This window comes from Benincasa hispida, chromosome 10 (assembly GCF_009727055.1).
Source record: "Benincasa hispida cultivar B227 chromosome 10, ASM972705v1, whole genome shotgun sequence".
NCBI lineage: Eukaryota > Viridiplantae > Streptophyta > Magnoliopsida > Cucurbitales > Cucurbitaceae > Benincasa > Benincasa hispida.
In genome coordinates this window covers 54,386,974-54,397,347 of record NC_052358.1, presented here as the reverse complement: position 1 = coordinate 54,397,347, position 10,374 = coordinate 54,386,974, and the positions used below count along the sequence as shown (strand labels likewise).

General features: G+C 35.9%; 1 long non-coding RNA gene across 2 annotated transcripts; it reads right to left on the bottom strand.

Annotated features, from left to right (window-relative positions):
• Positions 1-3,301: 3,301 nt before the first annotated feature.
• LOC120088034 lies at positions 3,302-9,925 on the bottom strand. Of its 2 annotated transcripts, XR_005484802.1 has the most exons (4): positions 9,891-9,925; positions 9,706-9,804; positions 3,765-3,898; positions 3,302-3,656 (listed from the first exon to the last, which is right to left on the bottom strand). It is a non-coding gene; the product is annotated as an uncharacterized LOC120088034 (long non-coding RNA). The 2 variants fall into 2 exon arrangements; XR_005484801.1 differs by having other exon boundaries at positions 3,302-3,898.
• Positions 9,926-10,374: the final 449 nt, after the last annotated feature.

Sequence of the window (10,374 nt, the reverse complement as noted above, 5' to 3'; positions counted from 1 at the left end):
CCCATACTGTCACACCCTCTCCCAGTTTATCCTTAAAACCGAAAAGGGATATGACGGCAGCAGTTACTGACCTAATTGCCAGCACTTACTGCCTAACTTAAGTAAAATCTAATTAAAACCTTAATATGTAAATACGACTTAGTGCCCAAATGACTATGGCTTTAACCAGCAAAGCAACTTAAACACAATTTAGAAACGTTGACAAAACATATGTCCAACAAGACAACGCAAGAATGAAAACATGGGTCCCAAAAACAAAAATCCACAAGTTCCACACTTCTCTTAAAACATGTGTACAACAAAACAAGCTTAACCTAAGCTTCCTCCTTCCTAGCCGAGTTTTGAGTGGCAAGCGATAGTGGGTTCAACCTCAAGGAATCTTACCGCTACTTGGGAAGAAGGAAAATATTTGAAAACAATGAGCTAGTTGCCCAATGAGTGACTCATAGAAAACAATTCATCTCAAGTCTTTCATACACATATTACATTAAACATATAAACATGCCGGAAATAATCTCAAGCAACTTATGTAGTATCATACATTAAACATAACATCACAATCGAACATGCTATCAAACCTTAGTTCAGAATGAGTGTTCATAACTCAAGCTCCCAACGTGCGTTCATGGTCGTGAGACCCATACTTCGGTCTCTCATACAGAACTATCTATGTACACGTGGAGTATACTAAGTACCGTCAACACCTTAGGTACTTCCTTGGGTACCTTCTATACTTTCGGCATCCGGTTTACTAGAATCGTAACATTCATAGAAGATATGATTATAATAAGCTTTAGGCATAGCCCTTACCTAGCTTTCTTCATAAGAGCATCATCACAATCCAACATGCATGCTTCACGAATTATAAACATTTAGTTTTGCAATACTTTAGCATTTAACCTCTACATGTGCTAGAATTAGTAAAAATATTCAAATAGCTTAAAATATCATGCTTAAGAAATGCCATAAAATATTTAAAATCATAAGTATAGACTTTAGTTGCTTGGAAAACCCATAAACCTTAGCATGAAATTAATTTGGAATGCATGCCCCTTTTATATATAAATTTTTTAAGACATTTAGTCACTCACGAGTATTTAGGCTTGTTTTTCCTAGGCTTGGTAGGCTTCCTCAATGGATGTCGATCCTACAAATAAGAATAAGAATTTTAGTTACTACTTTGGTCTCCCTTTTGAGACTACTTTTTTTAAACCAAGCTCACACTTAGCAAGAAATTGCTTGTTCGTCCACAAATTCCAAATTCGGTTTCTAATGTCAATAACTCGAAAACTAGAACTCATTTTAAGAAAGTTCATTGTTCAAACATGCTTAGAATTTTGTTAACAATGTTACCTAAATAATTCAGTGTAGAACTCTTCGTAGTTTGACCTGGGCCTTTAAATCTTTCTCGATGGCCCTAAATCGCAACTCCCTACTTGATCGATTCTAAGTTTAACTTCCAAAATATGTAACTCAAACCCCAGACATTATCTTGCAAAAGTTCCTTAACAAACTTATTTGAAATGGTGATAAAAATATTACCTTAAATTCTCAGCTTGAAATTCCAAGTGGTTCGGCCTAGATCTACGATTCTTCGTCGAGTACCTGAAAACGAACCTTTGACTCTTCCTTCCTTTTCTGGCCCTCTTTCCAGCGATAACTCCGTTCCAAAGCTTGATTTCATAAACTAGACTCATAGAGCTTTCCAGGTACGAAGGTCGTTTTATTTACTCAAAGGAATAATCCAAAATGAGCTCTTGAAATTCTCTTCCCTTTTTATACTACCGTCCAACCCTTTTGCATGAAATCTCCTTAAGCCACCTCACCCACTAGTGGAGATTAAGGGCCCATATTAAGCCATCTATCTGAATAACAAAAAGAAAAGTTTAAAGTTGAACGTTTTGAGCAAACTCAATCCTCGATGGAAAAACTCGATGGAGAAGGGTCATTACTCGATGGAAATTTCAATGGTTCTCTGCTGAATACTTGATGGGAAGAACTCGATGCTCAATTGCTTGCTCGATGCACGATCCTTCCTCGATCGATCATACTTGATGCTCGACCCTTCCTCAATCACTAATACTCAATGCTCGACCCGTCCTCGATCGCTCATACTCGATGCTTGACGACATTTACTCGATGCCTGTCTTATGCCTACTTGATGCTCAGCCACCACTCTTCACAACTAACACTTAGCCAGAATTTCTTTTTACAAGGCTAGTTTAATATGTATTCAAGAGCTAAGTTTCCCAAAGTTCACCCCAAAACCTACAAGTCCAATCTAACTTAAATATTTAACCCCATTACTTTGCTAAACTCAATCAATAAACATAAAAGGGAAAGTAAGGTGCGGGTTTTACATATACCCTTTCAAGGTGGAGGTAATCTATAAATTCCAAGAAACAAAATTACCTTCATTTAATTTTACAGTAGTAGTCTTGCTTCCAAAGTTTATCACTTTTTTGTAATTAGAGAATAAGTTATTGTCGTGGAGAATTGAGTTCTTGATGGAGATTCACCCATTTGTAACAGAAAAAAATCATCCAGAGTTCTTCATTGTTAGATTTTGACTTTTGATAGAATAATTAGTTTTAGACTTCTAAGAGGGATTGATCACAGAATGATGCATTGTATTATTTTAATGGTGATCAGGATACTATGCTTTATATATAGGCACAATGTGTACAAAGAAAATAAACAAAATACACAACTGAATAACAGAATATTAAAGAAACTAATTACTCAGTTGTAACAATACAAATATATTAAAATTTCAGCTTAATAATACTGAATTAGTGAGGTCTCTTAATACCACTTCCCTTTGTCGGCAAACTTCAGTCACTACCACCACAACCCACCACCTCTATAGCCAACTATGGCAACCACCTCCAGCCACCATCACTGTCAACCAACTTCGACCTCTACCACTGGCAATCAACTCTAGCCACCATCGCCAACCACCAACTTTGACGACCACCTCTAGGCAACTCCAATGGCCACTTCTGACCACAGTCACCAGCCAACTCTAGCGACCATCTCCAGCTATCATCGACCAACTCCAACAACCATTATTTTAATTTATTAGTTCATAGTATTTTATATCTTCTTTTATAGTGATTTGGCATTAATAAAATCACCTTTTGTGTATAATAAACCAAACAAACTTGTAATAAAAACATTTTTCAAAAAAGAGTTGCCAAACATATGAGTGTCTTTATTTTGAACAACTTTTATAAAAAATGTTTAAGTAAAAATAAATTTTTGAAAAGTATTTTTTAATTAATTAATCCAAACAGGTCCTTGATTTTTTTTTATAAAAAAAAAAGAAAAGAAAAGACAAAAAAAAAACCAAGCTAATTTTCTTATTCTTTGAAGCAAAAATAATGTCAATGGCTAGTTTATCTCTTTACAAACAGTCTTTAACAAACATTTAACTAAAATCTACTTGCTATAAATATAGATCTATTTCAAAAATTACATGTATTGAAAAGAGAAATCAAATGAAAGAGATCTTATCTTCTTGTAAACAGCCTTCAATAAAATTATTTCCCTTCCCATGGATGTAGGTTCCATTGGCTAAACCACATACATCAGTGTCTTCAGCTTCTTCTTCTCCTTCTCTTTTGTTATCTACATGCTAGAAATCATCATGTTTTCTTGCAAATCGCCATGGACACAAAGAGAGATTAAGGTAGAGTTGAGAGAAAAAAAGTTATAGAGAGAGTATTTTTCACCAAATTAATTTTCTCAGCTGATTATCTTACCTACTCGACAGAAAAGTGGAAGAGTTTCCACCCACATGTTTGACATTCAGCTTGTTAACGTGGTCTTCCTTCCATCATTCATTTCACTGACCTCATTTTCATTATTGGATTAGGTTTCTTTATCTTCTTTGAGCCTGAAATCAGATTTAAAGCCCAACAAATTTGTATCAAAGGATAAAGACTATCAAGATTTTAGTTCTTGGAGAATCAAGAATCAAGTTTCAGTGAAATCATGGCAATAGCAAGGTTTGAAGTAGAGAAATTTGACGAAAATGGTGATTTTGGCTTGTGGAAAGCCAAAATCGGAGTCATCGTTGGCCAATAGAAAGCTCACAAGGCCTTTTTTTATCCATCTACTCTACCAAATACAGTCATAACTTAAGAAAAGGAAGATTAGGAGCTGATAGCTTATAGTACTTTAGTTCTAAATTTGAGTGACAATATTTTGAGGCAAGTCCTTGATCGAGAGACAACCTTCAAGATTTGGACTAAGCTGAAAGATTTGTATGCAACTAAGGATCTTCTAAATAAGATGTACCTAAGGCGGAGGTTCTTTAATTCAAAATGGACTCATCAAGATCTCTTTCTGACGACCTTGATGAATTTTAAAAAAAAAAAATTCTGAATTTAAGAACCTTAGGGAGAGATTAGGTGATGAAATGAGGCCTATATGCTTCTAAACTCTCTATCGGACTCCTACAGAGAAGTTAAGAATGCTTTGAAATATGGAAAGGATACTATAACCCCTGATGCAATCATCACAACTTAAGAACAAGAGAACTTAAGATGCAAACAGTGAATAAGGAACAACCAAGTGGTGAAGGGTCGTTTACGAAGGGGAATTTTAAGCCCAATCACTCCAAATGAGGAAAACAACAACACACTAATGAAAACAAGCCTAAATGAAAGATTAAATACAAATGTTGCAAGAAGAAAGACCACCTGATTAAAGATTGCTTTATTCTTAAAAATAAGAATCCGAAAAAAAAGAAAGAAGCTAAAGGCAAACAACCTGAAGCTTCATTTGTAGAAGGGTCCTATATCTAGTCTAATGCATTAGCTTCAACACAAGACAAAACCAAACATTTAAACTGATGCTTGTATTTTATGAAATGGAAATATGGATGATATGCGCTGATGGAGTTGTGTTGTGCACTCAAGTTTCCCCAGCGGAATCTAAGTGTAAATTCCTTTGAGTTTCCTGGTAAGTCCAGGGTCGAACACAGGGACTTGTGAAAATAGTTTGCGTTGGCAATTTTTATGAAGAACTTTGCGGTAACCGGATAAATAATAAAGTGTTGGGTTTTTTGTTTGCATTGATGAAAAAGAAATAAACAAATGCGGGGGAGTTGAGAAAAGACAGTTGCGTTGATAGATGCAATGAGTATGCAATGAACGGGTTGAGAAGATCTTTAGCTAGCGTTACTTGGGAATGCATCAGAATATGCGATCATGTAACAACCATGCACAGCAAGTCATTTTCCAATGTAAATGTGATGCTCCTAAATCTAGGACAAATGTGTTGAATGCAAAATGTCCATAGAGCTAATCCCTAAGTCTCTACTCTTGTCCTATGCCATGATGCAAAATGCATAAAAGCAAGGTGACTACATACAATCATATCTTATCTCTAGGATGCATGCGATGCGTTGATAAGAAATGGTGCTCATTCCTAAGCGCCTATCTCTTGTTTATGCATTCTAATCTGGTTCTTCCGAGTCTAGATTCTAACCTGACCTTCCCAAGTCTAGATCCTGACCTTAGACTACCCTCCCGAGTATCTCTAATGGACGAATGAAGCATACATAAACAAGATAATCGCAAAGAATGAAGATTTCCTAGTTGTGCTAGCTAAATGCTTCTCAACCCATTCAACTGATTTAGCTACTCATGCGTGAATAACAGAGAGTGAACAAATATAGAGAAGGGAATTTCATTTTTATAGATGAGTTAAGTACAAAATGACAATGGAAAGTAAAGGTAGAGAGCCTGGTAGCAATTCCTTGCTGACCGAGGCTTTTTACACTCGATTCTCTATTCTGATTTAAAGATGTTCTCGCTTCCACAGGCGTCGGCTCTCTCTGTCCTTGAAGCTTCCGGCACTCTCCCAAGCTTACTGGAACGATCGACCGACACAATTTCTTCCCTCGCGTCCGCCTTAAAATGAAAGAAAACTAAAGACGTGCGAACTGTAGTATGAAATTTCTAACTGCTAAACTCGTGAACTGATCAACCCCTTCTCTAAAGAATTCCCTTGGTATTTATAGAGCATCCATGGTGAAAGGCGGCTTCTCTCTCCTGGTTGTACAGATGAGACAGCTTTAATTCTTGACTGATGCGCCGAATAATTATCACCGATAAAGCTGAATGTACTTTGTAACCGTTATCAACTGTCAACTTAATTTAGATTCGACTGTCATCAGCTTTTTGTCCCATCGCTCTTAATTGGCCTTTCACCTAGATGCGCCCACCATGTTACGCTGACCAAGTTGCAGCGATCCTTCTTGGGCGAATGTTTGCGAGCACAATCAATGCAAAGCCTTGCGGTGAAGTTGCACTCGACCAATGAATTCCTATGATTGCAATCTTTGCATTGCGTTAACGTATATTCTGCACAAAAATACAAAAATCAACTTTTCTAATGCACTGAACGCATGCGACCACAATATCATGAAAACGATGCTTAATGGACGTAAGTTAACATATTTCATCAATGCAATCCAACATTGTTTAAGAACTTATCACTATGCTAACGTGCATTTCTGCCCGTTATCATAAACCTTGTTGGGAAACATGATTGGGTCTTAGACTCTAGATACACCTATCATATGGCCTCTATGAGACCTTGATTTAACATCTACAAGAAAACTGATGAAGAAATGGTCTACATGCACAACAACCAAACTTGTGAAATTAAAGGGATTGGATCACTGCCATTAAAATTCAAGATGTGAAGCTCCTTAGAAATGTAAGGCATATGCCACTTCTCAAGAGAAATTTGATCTCTTTGGGAATCTTAGATGCAGTAGGGTGTGAATAAAGAAGAAAGGGAGGAACTCTTGAAGTTCTTAAAGATTCTAAGATGGTCCTAGTTTGAGAGAAGATCGATGACCTTTTTGTGGTTAGAGGAGTTGAAATGATGGCAGGGGCTTATGCAGTGATTACTAATGAATTGACAAAGGTTGACATTTGGCATAAAAGGTTGTCACACATCAGTGCTAACGAGTTGGAAGCTCTATCTAAACAAGGCATTCTACCTAAAGGAGTCTCTAATCAACTTACTTTCTATGCGCATTGTATTTTAGGCAAGGCTACTAGACACAATTTCACACAGGCACAACACTCAACCAAATCTATCCTAGATTACATTCACTCTGATCTATGGGGACCAGCCCCAATTCCAAGTCTAAGTGACTCAAGGTATTTACTTTTATTTACTGATGACTTCTAAAGAAAAAGTTGGATTTTCTTTCTTAAATCTAAAGATTAGGTTTTTGATAAAATCAAAGAATAGAAACTCATGATAGAGAAGTAAACTTCAAAGGAAATCTAAGGATGGATAATCAATTGGAATTTTATAGTGAGGATTTTAATAAGTTTTGTAGAGAAAATGGAATCATTAAACACATGACAATTAGGTTTACACATCAACAGAATGGGGTAGTAGAGAGGTTGAATAGAAAAATTATGGAAAGAGTTAGATGCCTACTGTATGATGCTATTCTTAGTGAGAAATATTGGGTTGAAGCTGCTAACTATACATCTTATACCCTATATACATGCCCACATACATCCCTAGACCTCCTAACACCTGAGGAAAAATGGTCCAAACATCCACCTAACCTAGAAAACCTAAGGGTATTTAGATGTGTTGGATACATACATCAAAACGAAGGAAACTTAAGTCTAGGGATGTAAAGTGTATGTTTGTGAGGTTCACAAATGGAATGAAAGTTTTCAAAATGTGGAATACAATTGAGAAGAGATTTATTGTCAATAAAGATGTCACCTTTAGAGAAAATGAAATGTTTATGCGAAAGGAGAATATTACTGTTGAAATCCCTAAGAATCCTACCACTAGAATTGATGTGGAGAATCCCAAAGATACATCCACAAATATCAATCCTCCAAGTAATTCAGAAGAAGAAGAGGGAAAAGCAGGTGAACAAGTTGAAAGTATTGAAGCTCAGCCTGATTTGAGTCGATACTCAATAGCTTGGGATAGACAGAGAATGGTGATTTTTCCTCCATCTAGATATACTGAAACAAATTGTACGAACCTAGATTTGAATGCTATAGTGGCCTTAAATGCTCAAGAACCAACTACCTTTGATGAACAATGAATTTCCCTGATGCAAGAAGTTGGATTGAAATTATGTGTGATGAAATGCAATCACTAAATGTGAATAACACATGGACCCTAGCTCATCTTCCTAAGGGATGCAAGTCAATAGCATCTAAAACAGACCTCTATCAGACTCTTATTGTCCTTAGTTGCCCAACACAACCTAGAACTAGATTAGGTAGATATGAAGACTACCTTCTTACATGCACATCTAGATGAGACTATTTACACGGTGCATCCTAAAGGTTTTGAGGAAAAGGGGAAAGAGAACCTCTACTGTCTTCTAAATAAGTTTATCTATGGACTTAAACAGTCCCTTAGATGCTAGTATACAAGATTTAATGACTACATAGAGAGTATTGGTTCTAGAGGAGTACTTATGATATTTGTACCTATGTGAGTTCAACTTCCTACAAGGAAAAGGTATATCTACTTCTCTGTGTTGATGACAGGTTGCTAGCAGGGAGTTCTGAAGATGGCTTATCTAAAGAAGGAGTTTGACATGAAGGATATGGGTCTGTCAAGAAAGATCACGAGAATTGAAATTAAAAGAGACAAGGGTTCATCTACTCTAAGTATTAGTCAAGCTAGCTATTGTGAGAAAATAATCAGAAGATTTAATCTATCTAATGACAAATCAGTTACTATCCCTATTGCAAATCATTTTAAACTATCTTCAGCCAATTGTCCTATAGAAACAGACATTGGACACCTAACTCAGATGTAATCAGTTTCTTACAGTTAAGCAGTGGGCAGATTGTTGTATCTGATGATCTCAACAAGGCTTGATCTATCCTATTGTGCTAGTCTTATAAGCAGATATATGTCTAAGCCTAGAAAAAGGCATTGGGAGGCTACTAAATAGATACTTAGGTATCTAATTTAGTCTAAAAGTAAAAAGCTAATCTATCATAACACACAACAGATAGATCTAGAGTTGTATAGTTATGTTGACTCTGACTTTGCAGGGGATTTGGACAAAAGGAGATCTTTATCAGGCTACCTACTTCTATATGGTCCTAATTTGCTAAGTTGAAAGGCAAATTTATAGTCAATCACAACCCTATCAACTACAGAGGCAGAATACATGATATTGGTATAAGCTATTAAGAAGGCATTGTGGTTAAAGAGCTTGATGGCAGACTTTTGTATATCATAATCAGTAGTTAAAATCTATTGTGATAACCAAAGTGCTCCATCTTTTCAAAAAACCCACAATATCACTAGAACCAAACACATAGACATTAAATATCATTTTGTAAGGGGCAAAATAGAACAAGGTGGAGAATGCAGCTGACATGCTCATAAAGTTGGTCTCCAAATTCAAGCTCCTCAAATGCTTAGAGTTGATTGGCTTCGACTTATCTAAAAAGGGTTAAACAAGATCAAATTTGGAAGGGTGAAGGCTATAAGAGTTGAGATCAAGGTGGAGATTTGAAGCAAAAATGATCTCAACGACTAATTTATCTCTTTACAAACAGTCTCTAACAAACATGTAACTAAAATCTACTTGCTATATATACAGATCTACTTTAAAAATTACATGTATTGAAAAGAGAAATCAAAAGAAAGAGCTCTTATCTTCTTGTAAACAACCTTCAATAAAATTACTTCCCTTCCCGTGGTTGTAGGCTCCATTGGCTGAACCACATACATCAGTATCTTCAACTTCTTCTTCTTCTTCTCTTCTGTTACCTGCATGCTAGAAATCATCAGGTTAACTAACAAATTTCCATGGACACAAAGAGAGATTAAGAGAGATTTGAGAGAAATGTATAGACCAAAAGTTAGAGAGCGAGAGTGTTTTTCACCAAATTAATTTTCTTAGTTGATTATCTCACCTACTCGACAAAAAAGTGGAAGAGTTTCCACCCACATGTTTGACATTCAACTCGTTAACGTGGTCTTCTCTCCATCATTTGCTTCATCAACCTCATTTTGATTATTGAATCAGCTTTCTTTATCTTCTTTGGGCCTGAAATCAGATTTAAAGTCCAACATTCTTCAATTTTACTTATGTTCCTTAACTGTTCATATATCCTCGATATGTTTCTCTATGAACATAAATCATAATGCCAATTACCAATACTCTAACAAGAAAAAGAGCAATAATAATTAATAATACTTCTTTTTTTCAAATCCAATGACCAACCTGGAAAGCCTAGAAAGATGAATATTGATAATGGGTTTGTAACACTTCGATGAAGAAGAAAAGGTAAATACTATTTTGATTCTTCTACTTCTAAACTCGATTCTCCGTAATTT